The sequence below is a fragment of the Chiloscyllium plagiosum genome, unplaced genomic scaffold (genome assembly GCF_037043375.1).
Source record: "Chiloscyllium plagiosum isolate Xiang-an unplaced genomic scaffold, Cpla_swu_hap1 HiC_scaffold_11, whole genome shotgun sequence".
Classification (NCBI taxonomy): Eukaryota; Metazoa; Chordata; class Chondrichthyes; order Orectolobiformes; family Hemiscylliidae; genus Chiloscyllium; species Chiloscyllium plagiosum.
In genome coordinates this window covers 34,034,497-34,050,377 of record NW_028270149.1, presented here as the reverse complement: position 1 = coordinate 34,050,377, position 15,881 = coordinate 34,034,497, and the positions used below count along the sequence as shown (strand labels likewise).

At 42.6% G+C, this 15,881-nt stretch overlaps 1 long non-coding RNA gene across 1 annotated transcript in view; it reads left to right on the top strand.

The window, feature by feature from the left end:
* The first annotated feature begins 12 nt into the window (after window positions 1-12).
* Window positions 13-15,881, top strand: part of LOC122557315 (uncharacterized) — a 38,054-nt gene continuing 22,185 nt past the window's right edge. Inside the window, exons 1-2 of the long non-coding RNA XR_006313796.2 lie at window positions 13-36; window positions 7,121-7,172. This is a non-coding gene — a long non-coding RNA (uncharacterized LOC122557315). The remainder of the gene's footprint in view (window positions 37-7,120; window positions 7,173-15,881) is intronic.

Below are 15,881 nucleotides of genomic sequence, written 5' to 3'. Positions count from 1 at the left end.
TTAGTCACTTCGCGGGAACTCAGGAAACAGTAGCAGGTAACTGAGGAAATGACGTCGTCTTTTTGACCTAAACAAACGAGGGCATTTTTAAAGGTTTCGAAATACCATCGAAGTCTTAATTGGAATAATTTGGAGATGCCGGTGTTGGACTGGGGTGTACAAAGTTAAAAATCACACAACACCAGGTTAAAGTCCAACAGGTTTAATTGGAAGCACACTAGCTTTCGGAGCAACACTCCTTCATCAGGTGGTAGTGGAGGGCTCAATCCTAACACAGAATTTATAGCAAAAATTTAGTGTAAATTTTCCTGCTCCTCCAATGCTGCCTGACCAGCTGTGCTTTTCTTAACTCTGATCTCCAGCCCTGTTTCCTTTGCTCTCATCCTACCCGCCTATTGCACAAAACCCTATCACCATTACTAACTTTACGATGAAAAGTGGCATTGAAGTGACAGCAGTTTCTTCTTTACCTGAAATTTGTTTAATTTTTGCTGTAAATTCTGTGTTAGGATTGAGCCCTCCACTACCACCTGATGGAGTGACACTCCGAAAGCTAGTGTGCTTCCAGTTAAACCTGTTGGACTTTAACCTGGTGTTGTGTGATTTTTAACTTAATTGGAATATAAATAGTTCCCTTTCATCATTAGGAAATGTCAGAAGTCACATACAACACCAAGTTATATGTCCCAGTGGTGCCCTCCACAATCACCTGATGAAGGAGCGGCGCTCTGAAAACTAGTGTGCTTCCAATTAAACCTGTTGGACTATAACCTGTTGTGTGATTTTTAACTTTGTACACCCCAGTCCATTACCAGCATCTCCAAATCAAGGTTATAGTCCAACAGACTTAACTGACGAAGGAGCAGCACTCCAAAAGCTTGTGATTTCAAATAAACTTGTTGGACTATAACTTGGTGTCGTGTGACTTTTGACTGTTCACCCCAGTCCAACATTAACACCATATTTAGAAAATTGCCCTTTGTTGAAACGGATTGAAGCTGTAACGAGGAATGTTAGTAACTCCACTTTATCTTCAAAATCTGATAAGTTTGATTCCAAAGACTGATGTAGCCAAGCTATCACCTGTTCCTATAAACAAAAATGCTGGAAATACTCAGTTCTACCATGAAATACTGAAATGATTCCGGTCAGAGATAGTTTTATTTCAGAACAGTGGTTGACACACAGCATAAATTCAACCAGATTAATATTTGAAATAAACTACACGTGTGCTAGAAATATTTAGCATTCTTGTAAAGGGACTCAAATAAAAAGCAAAATGTTGCACTTTAAACAAAGATTGTTGGAGAAACTCAACAGTTATGGCAACATTTGTGGTGGGAGAGAAAGATCCTAGAGTCCAAGTGGACTCAAAATCTTAACTCTTGCTTCTTTCCACAGATGCTGCCATACCTAATGTGATAGGGTTTTGTGCAATAGGTGGATAGAATGAGAGCAGATGCTGGAGATCAGAGTTAAGCGTGTGTTGCTGGAAAAGCACAGCAGGTCAGGCAGCATTTGAGGAGTAGGAAAATCGAAGTCCATCCAAAGTGAAAGGGAGTGGAGACTGAAATGACCAAAGGTTTGGTCTTCTAAGACAAAAAGGACCAAGAAAAAAAATGAAGCCTAAGATGTGCTCCTGGTTGACTACCAAAAACAAAACCAAAGTAAATTGAGGTTAATATATCTGAAAGAAGATTTTTTTTCTGTTAAAGCAGTTTCTTCTATTTGTACATTAAGAGTTTATATATATATATATATATATATATACACATTGTGCTGAGTGATTTTTGAGAATATATACATTATGTTTTTAAGGATTTCCAAGGTACCCAAGCCTATCATAATCATTAAAATACTTTTTAAGATGTAGTCATTGCAGCAATGTAGGCAAAAAAAAATCCAGATTTCAAACAATGAGGTCTCAAGCAGTAATAAGTTTGAGGACCAGATTTTTTTTTAACCTCGATTGGTGCATGAATATTAGAAGATGGTAGGAACTCACATTCTTTGAAATAGTGTTACAGGATGATAGCAACAAGAGCCCTTGCTTAAAATTGTGATTGTCTTCCTGAAAATAATTGAATCACAAGTTCCAATAGGAATCAATGTAAAGTCAGAGCTAGGTTCCAACCAATGTACCCTTTCAGCTACATTGCCACTGCTCAGAAACTCCACACGCATCAATCAGCGAGCCGCTCAATTACTTCTGCTTCTGGAAGCCACTGCCAGGCATGAGCTTCAGAGGTCTACACAGTGACAAAGTAATTTGAGGGAACATTGGTTTCAATGAACATTCAGATCATAAGATGGTGGAGCGGAAGTAGGCCATTTAACCCTCTTAACTAAACTTAAGAGGGAAATCAGACAGGCAAAAAGGGGACATGAGATAGCTTTGGCAAGTAGAGTTAACGAGAATCCAAAATGATTTTATGAATATATTAATGACAAAAGGATAACTAGGTAGAGAATAGGGCCCCTCAAAGATCAGCTAGGCAGCCTGTGTGTGGAACCGTAGGAGATGGGGGAGATACTAAATGAGTATTCTGCATCCGTGTTTACTGTAGAGAAGAGTATGGAAGATACAGAATGTGGGGATATAGATGGTGACATATTGAAAAATGTTCATATTAAGAGGAGGTGCTGCTGTTTGTTTAAAATGCATAAAAGTGGATAAATCCCCAGGACCTGACCAGGTGGACCCTAGAACACTGTGGGAAGCTAGGGAAGTGATTGCTGGGCCCCTTGCTGAGATACTTGTATCATGGATAGTCACAGGTGAAGTGCTGGAAAACTGGAGGTTGACTAACGTGGTGCCACTATTTAAGAAAGGTGGTAAGGAAAAGCCAGGGAACTATAGATTGATAAGCCTGACATCGGTGGTGGGCAAGTTGTTGGAAGGAATCCTGAGGAACAGGGTTTACATGCATTTGAAAAGGCAAGGTCTGATTAGGAATAGTCAACATGGCTTTGCAGATGGGAAATAATGTCTCACAAACTTGATTGCATTTTTTTAAGAAGTAGCAGGTCAGGCATCATCCGAGGTACAGGAGACTTGACATATCAGGCATAAGCCCTTCACAGGAATGGGTAGTGAACTTAAATGATCAGTCCAGTTCTGGTTAATGGCAATCCCCCAGGGTATTGGTAGTTGGAAATTCAGTGATGGTGATGGCATGTTAGAAGATGATGGTCCAATTCTGTATTGTTAGAGGTGATCGTTGTCTGGTATGTGGATAATGCAAACGTTACTTGTCACTTCTAAGCACATGCCTGCATATTTTTAATATATGAGTAATCACGAATGGTGTTGAACATTTCTAATCATTGGCAAATACCCCCACTTGTGACTTCATGATGGAGAGTTAGTCATTTATGAAGCAATTACAACTGCAACATTGAAAAGGCATCTGGCTGGGTTTATGAATAGGAAGGATTTGGAGGGATATGGGCTGGGTGCTGGCAGGTGGGACTAGATTGGGTTGGGATATCTGGTCGGCATGGACAAGTTGGAGCAAAGGGTCTGTTTCCCTGCTGTACATCTCTATGACTCTAACAAAGAGGATTGATGAGGGCAGACTGGTGGATGTGATCTACGTGGACATCAGTAAGGCATTCAACAAGGTTCTTCATGGTAGATTGGTTAGCACAGTTAGATCTAATGGAATACAGGGAGAACTAGCTACTTGGATACAGAACTGGCTCGAAGGTAGAAGACAGAGGGTTGCTTTTCACACTGGAGGCCTGTGATCGGTGCTGGGTCCACTGCTTTTTGTCATTGATATAAATGATATGGACATGAACCTAGGAGGTTTTGTTCGTACGTTTGCAAAATTGGAGGTGTAGTAGACAGTGACGAAGGTTACCTCAGACTACAACGGGATCTTGATCAGTGGGCCAGTGAGCTGAGGAGTGGCAGATGGAGTTTAATTTTGATAAATGTGAGGTGTTGCATTTTGGAAAGGCAAATCAGAGCAGGACTCATACACTTAATGGTAAGGTTCTGGTGAGTGTTGCTGAACAAAGAGACCTTGGAGTGCAGGTTCATAGTTCCTTGAAAGTGGATAGGATAGTGAAGAAGGAATTTGGTATGCTTTCCTTTATTGAGCAGAGCATAGAGTTTGGAGTTGGGAGGTCATGTTGCAGCTGTACAGGACATTGTTTAGGCCACTTGTGGAATATTGTGTGCAATTCTGGTCTCCCTCCTATTGGAAGGATGTTGTGAAACTTGGAAAGGTTCAAAAAAGATTTACAAGGATGTTGCCAGGGTTGGAGGATTTGAGCTGCAGGGAGAGGCTGAATAGGCTGGAGCTGTTTTCCCTAGAGCATCGGAGGCTGAGTGGTGACCTTATAGAGGTTTATAAAATCATGAGGGGGCATGGACAGGATAAATAGACAAGGTCTTTTCCCTGGGGTGAAGGAGACCTGAACTGGAGAGCATAGGTTTAGCGTGAGTGAGGAAAAATTTAAAAGGGACCCAGAAGCAACGTTTTCACATGTATGAAATGAGCTAACAGAGGAGGTGGTGGAGGCTCATACAATTACAACATTCAAAAGGCATCTGGATGGATATATAAATAGGAAAGGTTTAGAAGGATATGGTCCAAGTGCTGGCAAATAGGACTAAATTAAGCTAGAATATCTAGTTGGCATGGATGAGTTGGATTGAAGGGTCTGTTTCAGTGCTGTACATCTGTATGACTCTATGACTCTAAATCCACAATTCAATGAGATCATCCGTGGTTTGATAATCCTCAACTCCAGTTTCCTGCTTTTTGTACAAATAACCCTTGATTCTCTTATAGATTGAAAATCTGGCTATCTTGAATATACTTGACAACCTAGCCTCAATATCTCTCGGCAGTAAAGAATTCCACAGGTTCTCAATCCTTTGAGAGAAGGGATTCTTTCTTCCTTCTGTCTTAAATGGATGACCCCTGATTCTGATATTATGCCCTCTGATACTAGGATCCCACCAGGGTAGACAACGTAGCCGCATCTACCCAATAAATTATCCTCAGAATCTTGTATGTTTCAATTAGATAATCTCTCATTCTTCTAAACTCCACTGAGTACAGATCCAAGATTAGAGTGGTGCTGGAAAAGCATAGCAGATTAGGCAGCATCCAAGTACCAGGAAAAATCGACGTTTCGGGCAAAAGCCCCTGATGAAGGGCTTTTGTCAGGGTAGAGCAGCTGGAGGTAAGCCATGTGAAGACATCTCCAGGAATATGTCCAGCCACAGTTGAAAAAAAAGTTACAAGCCATAATCTTCCTCCACTACCAATTCCACTATTGCCAGCTGAGATTACATGGATGACTGAAGACTGGAAAATCAACTGCTATTAACCTCTGCTGTAAGGGGAGAGAGTGTTCCAACAATTACTTGCAAGAATTTTTCCTGATTCTTGGATGCTGCCTGACTTGCTGTGCTTTTCCAGCACCACTCTAATCTTGTCTCTAATCTCCAGCATCTGCAATACCCACTCCTGCCTGAGTACAGATCCAACCTACTCAACCTCTCATAAGTCAATCCCTCCATACTGGGATCAGCCTAGTGAACCTACTCTGGATTGTCTTTGATGTCAATATATTGTTCATTGATAAGGGACCCAAATCTTCACAATATTTCAGCTGTGGTTTTGACTAGTGTCTTGTATAGTTTTTGAAAAATTCCCTAGTTTTGCTTTATTGCCTGAAGACAAAGTATGAATTGTGCATGTGCAGTACAGCATATTTGTAGATTAAATAAATTACAAAATAAAATGCATCACTAAACGTACAGTCGTCATAGTCCAACTCTCATTAGAAAGAGGTAACTGGTGGTGGTTTAACCTGAAGGTTATCATGCCTCAGACAAGGGGAGAGGTTGAGAAGAAATCCTTCATGGATGGTAACTTTAATTGAACCTAAGTTGTTCGTAACACTCAACATCTTAAACCAGCAAACTGAGCTAACTGACCCCCAATGCATCACAAACAATAAAAGAAATACAATAATTCTATATTAATTATTTTTAAAAGCCAGAGGAAAGCAAAGAACAGTGGGAGGTAACACCAGGAGATGTTAAGCTGAAAATGCCAATGCAATTCAAGGATTCAGGCCATTAAAAGAAATATTCGAATGAAATGATACTAAGTGGTGAAACGTAAAGCTGCATGGCACTGCAGCACTCACTACTGCATCGATGATATGTTAGCCTAGATTTTGTGCTCAGGTATTCAAAATGCAGTTTTAAGCCTTCTGACACAAGATAAGTGTGTGCAAGACAGATATCAAATCAAGACCTCTTGAATCAGCTAACTTATTTGCGATAGTAGACATAGAATACCACACTCGAGAGATCTTCTCTAAAATATGAGAGGTTAATTTATATCAACAAAATTATTTAACGAGGGTAACCAAAATTGTCAAAAGTCAAAACACTGGACACATTGGAAAGTCTTTAGAAGGTGGATTTACATGTTATATGGAGTCAGGGTAGAGCAGCTGGAGGTAAGCCATGTGAAGACATCTCCAGGAATATGTCCAGCCACAGTTGAAAAAAAAGTTACAAGCCATAATCTTCCTCCACTACCAATTCCACTATTGCCAGCTGAGATTACATGGATGACTGAAGACTGGAAAATCAACTGCTATTAACCTCTACTGTAAGGGGAGAGAGTGTTCCAACAATTACTTGCAATCTACATACAAGCTATCACAGATTGAGATTTTCACAGTCAATTGACATTTTAATGGCTGGTGACAATTGACTGTGAAGGATTTATTCTTGAAGATATCCAGTAATTAGATTGTCAATAATTACTGGAACACTGGTGACAGTTGACATTTTTTCAATATAGCTCAGAGCTTTTTCAGGCTCCTTTCAAATTTCTTCTCTGGATAAATTGTATGGTAATCGTGTATGGATTTACAATTGCCATCTTTTATAATGAAGGAATTTTGCACTGAGATTTAGAATATTTTTAGCTTCCGTGTGATTCATTCACTTGACTTTTCTGAAGCAAAGAGGTTCATATTCTGCCTATATATTCCTGAAAAATTGCATCCGCCACTTTCTGCTCTTTGCGATTGATGGAAAGTGTGGGATGATAGCTTGTTGCATTCATTTTTTCAGCTGCAGTTGGAGTGGGAGGAGCGGCAACAAGGACTGGAGGCCCAACGGGAAGGTAAATTTTAAAAGATATGAAAGCTTTCCTTGGGAGTTCAGCATTCTTCATTTTGTCGGCGGAAGTTGGAATGGGAGGAGTGACAGGGAGGACCAGAGGCCCGATAGGAAGGTAAATTTTAAAAGATATAAACACTTACCTCATGTACAGGCGGAGCACACACTGAGCAGGAACAGACCTGGAACTGCTCGATAAGTCAGGCTTTATATTTGGGTGTTGCTTTACTCAAAACACTACTTGGGTAGTGTCTCCCACTCGTCGTCCTCCCCTAATGGAAAAAAAGGTTCTGTGCACTGGACTGGTAAGGTGACTGGTTTCTTTATTCATTTAGTTTCTCAGTAGGCTCATTGGAAATTTAGAGTAGTGGGAATAGAGGTTAGGGCAGTCGAATGTTCCTCCTGCAGAATGTGGGAGGTAAGGGTCACCAGTAATGTCTCTGCTAACTGCATCTGTGGGAAGTGCACACAACTCCAGCTCCTCGAAAACTGCATTAGGGAGCTGGAGCTGGAGAACTTTGGAACATTTGGGAGGCGGAGGGGGTTATTGAAAGGGGTTACAGGAAGGTTATCACATCTCAGGTAAAAGAAGGTAGATGGGTTACCATCAGGGGACAGAAAGGGTACTGGCAGGCAGTGCAGGGATCCCCTGTGGCCATTCCCCTTAACAACAAGTATACTGTTTTGGATACTATTGGTGGGGGGAACTACTTACCAGGGGTATGCAATGGGGCACAGGTCACTGGCACAAAATCTGTACTTGTTGCTCAGAAGGGGAGAAGACAAGCAGAGCATTAGTCATTGGGGACTCCATAGTTAGGGGGACAGATAGGAGGTTCTGTGGAAACGAGAGATACTTACGGTTGGTGTGTTGCCTCCCAGGTGTCAGGATTCGTGATGTCTCTCATCGTGTTTTCAGAATCCTTGAGGGGAGGGGGAGCACCCTAAATCAGGGTGGAAGTTTAGAACAAACAGTTGTTGTCTCTGGTTTGTTGCCCGTATCACGTGCTAATGAGGCGAGGAATGGGGAGAGAGAGGAGTTGAACATGTGACTACAGGGATGGTGCAGGAGGGAGGGTTTTGGATTCCAAGATAATTGGGGCTTTTTCTGGGGTAGGTGGGACCTCTACAAATAGGATGGTCTTCACCTAAACCAAAGGAGTACACATTTCCTTGGCGGGGGTGGGGGGAAGAGAGAGGAGGAGAGGTGGCATTTGCTAATGTTCTTCAGGTGGGTTTAGATTTATTCAGCAGGGGGAATGGGAACCAAAATTGTAGTTCGAGTTCATGGGAGATTGAGAGTAGTGAAGTCAGAACTAAGATTTCAAGATCACAAAAAGATACTGGTAAGCAAGAAGTTGGTATGAAGTGTGTCTACTTCAGTGCCTGGAGCATCTGGAATAAGGTGGGTGAACTTGCAGAATGGGTTGGTACTTGGGATTTCAATGTTGTGGTCATTTCAGAGACATGGGCAGGGACTGGAATAGTTATTGCAAGTGTTTCAGTAAGAACAGAGAAAATGGTAAAAGAGGGGATGGTGTGGTACTGTTAGTCAAGGTCAGTATTATGGTTGCAGAAAGAATGTTTGAGGACTCTTATACGTAGGTATTATAGGCTGAGATTAGAAACAGGAAAGGAAATATTACTCGGTTGGGAGTTTTCTACAGCCTCCAAATAGATCCAGATATGTAGAGGATGGGATAGCAAAGATGATCCTTGATAGGAGCTAGAATGACAGGGTAGCTGTTATGGGGGCCTTTAACTTTCCAAATATTGACTGGGAATACGATAGTTCAAGTACAGTTTTTGTCCAGTGTGTGCAGGAGGATTTCCTAACACGGTATGTAGACAAGCCAAGAAGGGACGTTGCCTCATTGGATTTGGTACTGGGTAACGAACCCGGCCAGGTGTCAGATTTGGAGGTAGGTGAGCACTTCGGTGAGTGACCACAATTCGGTTATGTTTACTTAGGTGATGACAAGGGATAGGTATATACCGCAGGGCAAGAGTTATAGCTGGGGGAAAGGCATTTACGATGCGGTTAGGCAAGAATTAGTATGCATAGGATGGGGAAGGAAATTGCAAGGGATGGGCACAGTTGAAATGTGGAGCTTATTCAAGGACCGACTACTGCGGGTCCCTTATAAGTATGTATACTTCCAAGCAGGAAGTTGTTGAGCGCAGAAGCTCAAGAAGATGGAGGCTTATGTTAGGATGAGATGTGATGGCTCAGTTAGGGTCCTTAAGAGTTACAAGTTAGCTAGGAAAGACCTAAAGAGAGAGCTAAGAAGAGTCAGGAGGGGACATGGGAAGTCATTGGTAGATAAAATCAAGGAAAACCCGAAGGCTTTCTATATGGATATCAGGGATAAAAGAATGATTAGATTAGGGCCAATCAAGCAAAGTAGTGGAAAGTTGTGCGTGGAGTCAGAGGAGATAGGGGAAGTGCTAAACGAATACTTTACATCAATATTCACAACAGAAAAAGACAATGTTGTCGAGGAGAATACTGAGATACAGGCTACTAGACTAAATGGGATTGAGGTGAATAAGGAGGAGGTGTTAGCAATTCTGGAAAGTGAAAAATGGGTGTGTTCCCTCGGCTGGATGGGATTTATTTCAGGATTGTCTAGGAAGCCAGGGAGGAGATTGCTGAGCCTTTGGCATTGGTCTTTATGCCATCATTGTCTACAGGAATAGTGCCAGAAGACTGGAGGAAAGCAAATGTTGTTCCCTTGTTCAAGGAGGGGAGTAGAGACAACCTTGGAAATTGTAGCCTTACTTTGGTTGTGGGTAAAGTGTTGGAAAGGGTTTTAAGAGATAGGATTTATAATCATCGAAAAAGGAATAAGTTGATTAGGGATAGTCAACATAGTTTTGTGAAGGGTAGTTTGTGCCTCACAAACCATATTGAGTTCTTCGAGAAGGTGACCAAACAGATGGATGACAGTAAAGCAGTTGATGTGGTGTATATGGATTTCAATAAGGCGTCTAATGAGGTTCCCCACATTTGGCTATTGCACAAAATATGGAGGCATTGGATCGAAGGTGATTTAGCAGTTTGGATCAGAAATTGGCTAACTGAAAGAAGCTGATTTGGGCGGCACGGTGGCTCAGTGGTTAGCACTGCTGCCTCACAGTGCCAGGGACCTATGTTCGATTCCTGCCTCAGGCAACTGTTGTGTGGGGTTTGCATATTTTCCTTGTGTCTGCGGATTTCCTCCCACAACCCAAAGATGTGCAGGTCAGGTGAATTGGCCATGCTAAATTGCCCATAGTGTTGGGTGCATCCCATCCACCGCCTCCAACCTCATAGTCCCACAACCCCGCACCGCCCGTTTCTACCTCCTGCCCAAAATCCACAAACCTGACTGCCCCGGGCGACCCATTGTCTCAGCCTGCTCCTGCCCCACTGAACTAATCTCTGCATACCTCAACACGGTCCAGTCCCGCTTAGTCCAAGAACACCCCACCTACGTTCGGGACACCACCTACACCCTCCACCTCCTCCATGATTTTCGCTTCCCCGGTCCCCAACACCTTATCTTCACCATTGACATCCAGTCCCTGTACACCTCCATCCCCCATCACGAAGGACTTAAAGCCCTCCACTTCTTCCTTTCCCGCCGTACCAACCAGTACCCTTCTACTGACACCCTCCTTCGACTGACTGAACTGGTCCTCACCCTGAACAACTTCTCTTTCCAATCCTCCCACTTCCTCCAAACCAAAACCCGCATGGGCCCCAGCTATGCCTGCCTCTTCGTAGGATATGTGTAACAGTACATCTTCCGCAGCTACACTGACACCACCCCCCACCTTTTCCTCCGCTACATCGATGACTGTATCGGCGCTGCCTCGTGCTCCCACGAGGAGGTTGAACAGTTCATCCACTTTACCAACACCTTCCACCCCGACCTCAAATTCACCTGGACCGTCTCAGACTCCTCCCTCCCCTTTCTAGACCTTTCCATTTCTATCTCGGGTGACCGAATCGACACGGACATTTACTATAAACCGACCGACTCCCACAGCTACCTAGACTACGCCTCCTCCCACCCTGCCCCCTGTAAAAACGCCATCCCATATTCCCAATTCCTTCGTCTCCACCGCATCTGCTCCCAGGAGGACCAATTCCATTACCGAACAGCCCAAATGGCCTCCTTCAAAGACTGCAATTTCCCCTCCGACGTGGTCAACACGACGGCTGGAGGAAGAGCGCCTCATCTTCTGCCTGGGAACCCTCCAACCACAAGGGATGAACTCAGATTTCTCCAGTTTCATTTCCCCTCCCCCCACCTTGTCTCAGTCAAATCCCTCGAACTCAGCACCGTCTTCCTAACCTGCAATTTTCTTCCTGACCTCTCCGCCCCCACCCGACCCCAACCTATCACCCTCACCTTGACCTCCCTCCACCTATCGCATTTCCAAAGCCCCTCCCCCAAGTCCCTCCTCCCTACCTTTTATCATAGCCTGCTGCACACACTTTCCTCATTCCTGAAGAAGGGCTTATGCTCGAAACGTCGATTCTCCTGTTCCTTGGATGCTGCCTGACCTGCTGCGCTTTTCCAGCAACACATTTTCAGCTCTGATCTCCAGCATCTGCAGCCCTCACTTTCTCCTCCTGCAATAGTCAGGAGTAAATATAGAGTAGGGGAATGGGTCTGGGGGGGTTACTCTTCGGAGGGTCGGTGTGGACTTGTAGAGTTGAAGGGCCTGTTTTCATACTGTAGGGAATCTAAGACAGAGGGTGGTGGTTGATGGGAAATATTCATACTGGAGTTCATTTACTAGTGGGGTACCACAAGAATCTGTTTTGGGTCCACTGTTGTTTGTCATTTTAATAAACGACCTGGATGAGGGCATAGAAGGATGTGTTAGTAAATTTGCGGATGTCACTTAAGGTCGGTAGAATTGTGGATAGTGATGAAGGATGTTGTTGGTTACAGAGAGACACAGATAAGCTGTAGAGCTGGGCTGAGAGGTGCCAAATGGATTTTATTGTGGAAAAGTATGAGGTGATTCACTTTGGAAGAAGTAACAGGAATGCAGAGTACTGGGCTAATGGTAAGATTCTTGGTAGTGTAGATGAGCAGAAAGATCTCAGTGTCCAAGTACATAGATCCTTGCAAGTTGCCACCCAGGTTGATAGGGTTGTTAATACGGTGTGTTAGCTTTTAATGGTAGAAGGTTTGAGTTTCGGAACCATGAGATCATGCTGCAGCTGTACAAAACTCTGGTGCGGCCAAATATGGAGTATTGCGTATAGTTCTGCGCACCACATTATAGGAAGGATGTGGAAACTTTGGAAATGGTTCAGAGGAGATTTACTGGGATGTTGCCTGGTATGGGGGGGGGGGGGGGGGGGGGGGGTGTCTTACGAGGAAAGGCTGAGAGACTTAAGGCTGTTTTCGTTGGAGAGAAGAAGGTTGAGAAGTGACTTAATTGAGACATATAAGATAATCAGAGAGTTAGATAGGTTGGACAGTGAGAGCCTTTTCCCTCGGTTGGCGATGGCTAGCACGAGGCGACAGAGCTTTAAACTGAGGGGTGATAGATATAGGACAGATATCAGAGGTAGTTTCTTTACTCAAAGTAGTAGGGGCACGGAATGCACTGTCTGCAAAAGTAGTAGACTCGCCAACTTTAAGGGCATTTAAATGGTAATTGGATAGGCGCACGGACGAGAATGAAATAGTTTAGGTTAAATGGTCTTCAGATTGATTCCACAGGTCGGCGCAACATTGAGGGCCGAAGGGCCTGTACTGCGCTATAATGTTCTATGCTCTATGCAAGTCTCCGTCTCATTGGCTTAGGTCTGCTTATTAACCAAGGTACTGCTGCTGGATCTTTTAACAAATACAATGCTGAAGAAACTTAGCTGATCTGGCAGTACCTATGGGGAGAATTAACTTTTCAAGTTTGGTATGATTTCAGAACTTGTAACACTCCATCACAAATTCAATAGAAATCTACCAAAGAAGTGTGAGAATGATTTTCTGCATGGGGCTAAAAATGGAAGTAATGAAAGACTCCGTGTGCAGTCAAAACAAATTTAACAAGCTATTGAGGTATTGCTCATGTTTGTCAACATATACATTTATTTTAATGTAAAAAAAAACTCAAAAATATTTCCTTTAGCTTTTGTACAGATAACCATGGGATGAATCTGTTAATTTCTATGCTACAGAATCACTAGCAGACCCCTGAAAAACAGCTAAAATGCTCAAACAGTACAGACTCTGTTCATTCAGCAACTTATTTTATGGAAATAGTGCAATATTTGACAGAAACAAGTGCGAGTGGTTCGGGTAAGCGTCGAGTTTCTGATAGAACAGAGACCAGAAGAATGACCAAACAATATAGAACAGAACTGTTGTTTGCAACTTCTCAATATTTAAAGACAGTCATTTCAAAAAAAGAGTTTAAAGTTCAGATGCCACATGGTGTCGCTGAATAATAATGTTGTTTTATATAAAAAAATAGAATTATAAACCATAATCATGAGAACGGTGATTCACTTCTGACCAATGTCACATATTTAAAATGAAATAACCTGTACACCCCATCCTTATTAAATATTTGATTACAGGTCTTTCTAGCCAGATCTTTAAATAAGCATTCTTGCCTACTGCCAATCTCCTGCTCTCTCTGCACACCTTGTACATTATTTCTATCCCGATAATTATCCAATACCCTCTTGAAAGCCTCGAGCGCACCTGCCTTCACCACACTTCCCGGCAGGGTATTCCATACCTGAATTACTTGCTGCATGTAAGTTTTTTCTCACCTCGTCTGTCCTTCTATTGTAAATCACTGTAAATCTGTGTCCTCTGGTTTTTGGTTATTTTATGGATGGGAGCAGTTTCTCCCCATCAATTCTATCCATCCCCCTCATAATTTTGAAAATCTCTTTTAGCCTTCTCTCCAATAAAAACAGTTCCATGTTCTTCAATCCTCAACTGACATTTGTCATTCTTGGAACCATTTTGTCAGTTTATACTCTTCCCATAATGTGGCATCCAGAGTTGAATATAATGCTCCAGCTGAGATCTAGCAACTGTATTATACAAGTTCAACATCACCTCCTTGCTCTTTTAATAAAGTTGAGGAACCTGTCCTGCCATCTTCAATGATCTGTGCATGCACACACCCAGATCTCTATGCTCTTGCACCTCAGAATTACACTCCCCCCCCCCCCCCCATCCATTTATGTTACTGTTATGTTATCCTATGTTATTGTTCTTCCTACCAGAATTCATCACCTCACGTCTCTGCACTGAGCCACATCTGCCACCTATTCATCCACTCCAGAAACTTGTCCATGTCCTTTTGAAGTTCTATACTCTCCCTCTTTCAGTTTACAATTCTTCCAAGTTTTGTGTCATCTGCAAACATTGAAATTGTCCCCTGCACACCAAGATCTAGATTATTACTAAATTAGAAAAAGCAAGTATCCTAATACCTGTCCATGGGGAACTCCATTACAAACTATTGTAAAGTGAAAGATGGGTAAATGTACTCTGACTAATCTTGACCAGTTTGTAGTAACCCTTTTTAACTCAGACATGTTATGCAGTGAGATAGACGAAGGAGACTAGAGACAGGGGAAGGTTCAACACTATGGAACACTTTATCAAGGAAAAACAATATATATCAGACTCTACTAGTGTATTTTAATTAAACCCTATAAATCTCTTCACAGGACTCTTCAGTAAACAGTCTTAAATCTCTTAATAAACAGTCTCAAGTCTACATTAGCTTCCCAGGTACTGGAAATGTAAACAACCATTTTTTTTCCTGAAACAACGTAGCTGTTAGCACTGGGCCAGGCAGTTCTAAGCCTGTCTGATTTTGACAGGAAGTTGATGGTCCAATTACAGACTGCATGAATACACTCTGTTCCAATACTGTTGTTTGCAAATTGCAGAGTCCATCTAGGCTTAAACGTGGCTTACACGTTTAGAGTTTTAATGCATGCTTATGAAAACTGTTAATATTTGTATAACAATCCTGGAGGTCACCTGACTACGAAATCTTCCTCCAGCCTGAAAAATGTCCATTGATTTTTTTTTAAGATTCTCTACAGTGTGGAAACAGGCCCTTCAGCCCCAACCAGTCCACAGTGACCCTCTGAAGAGTAACCCACCCAAACCCATCTCCCTCTGACTAATGCACCTAACACTGTGGGCAATTTAGCATGGTCAATTCACCTGACCTGCACATCTTTGGACTGTGGGAGGAAACCCACGCAGACACGGGGAGAATGTGCAAACTCCACAAAGACAGTCGCCCGAAGCTGGAATTGAACCTGGGACCTTGGTGCTGTGAGGCAGCAGTGCTAACCACTGAGCCACTGTGCCATCCCAGTACCTACTCTGTTTCCTATCACTGATCCAATTTTATGTCCACATTGCTTTTGTCCCTTTTATTCCATGACCTATGATGTTCCTCATGTCTGTTGTGTGGGACTGAATCAAATACCTTCTGGAAGTCCACATACACCACATCAACAGTGTTAGCCTCATCGAGCCTTTGTTAGCTCTTCAGAAAACTCAAGCAAATTAGTTATCACAATTTCTGCTTTCAAAATCCTCACCGACACTTCCTAATCAACCCGTATTTTTCCACATGATGACTGATTTTATCTTGAATAATTATTTCTAGAAATTACAATACTGAAGTTAAACTAAGTGCTCTGTATTTATTGGGC